The sequence below is a fragment of the Nestor notabilis genome, unplaced genomic scaffold (assembly GCF_000696875.1).
Source record: "Nestor notabilis isolate BGI_N333 unplaced genomic scaffold, ASM69687v1 scaffold21952, whole genome shotgun sequence".
Classification (NCBI taxonomy): Eukaryota; Metazoa; Chordata; class Aves; order Psittaciformes; family Psittacidae; genus Nestor; species Nestor notabilis.
Genome location: NW_009918166.1, coordinates 7,222 through 8,116, shown reverse-complemented (window position 1 = coordinate 8,116; position 895 = coordinate 7,222).

The window sequence follows — 895 nt, the reverse complement described above, 5'->3', positions numbered from 1 at the left end:
CCCGTGCGCTGGGGAGAGCTGTGCTGTGTGACAGCAGCTCCGCGGGTGTACTGACTTCTGGGGGTGCTCGCTGTCAGCGGGAAGGTTTGCTAACCGTGTGCTAGCCAAGCAAGGCCCTGGAGCCCCTAGGTCCTCTCTCTGCCGTCCCTCATAGGAGAAGTAGCTGCTCCATCCCAGGGAAGTGAGTCAGTTCTGGCTTTAAGCTGAAAGAAGGAAGATTTAGATTAGGTATTATGAAAAATTCTTCCCTGTGAGGGTGCTGAGGTGCTGGCACAGGTTGCCCAGAGAAGCTGTGGCTGCCCCTCAAGGCCAGGTTGGACACAGGGGCTTGGAGCACCCTGCTGTAGTGGAAGGTATCCCTGCCCATGGCAGGGGAGTTGGAACTAGATGAGCTTTAAGGTGCCTTCCAACCCAAACCATTCTGTGATTCTATAATCTGCCTACCTTCAGTGCTAGAGCTGGAAACTCCACAAGCTCTCTGCTCCCTCAAAGAGCCAGCACTGAGCACAATCTGGCAAGCATCTCCTCTCCAAAATGCCTCTTTGTCCCTGGGACTGTCCCAGCAGAGCTGAGAGCAGCCGCTGGCCTGAGCCTGCTGCAGTACAGGACCCCTCAGGTCCTGCCAGGGAGCTGTGCTGGATGCAGTCAGCTCCTGCCATGCTCTTCTGCTGCCACTCGCTCACATTTCACTGGGCTGTGACCCCCGTGGGTTCACATTGCCCTGAGCCCTGCAGTGGGGCAGACAGCAACCCGAACCCAGCAGCTGGGGTTTCAGAGGCAGGGCAGAGTAGCTGTGTTCCTGGGGTCACCTCCTCATCTGTGGTCTGCCCCGCAGCAGACACGTGCCTCTCTGCAAGCCGAGGGGATGCGGGGGCTCTGGGTAGGCCAGCCTGAT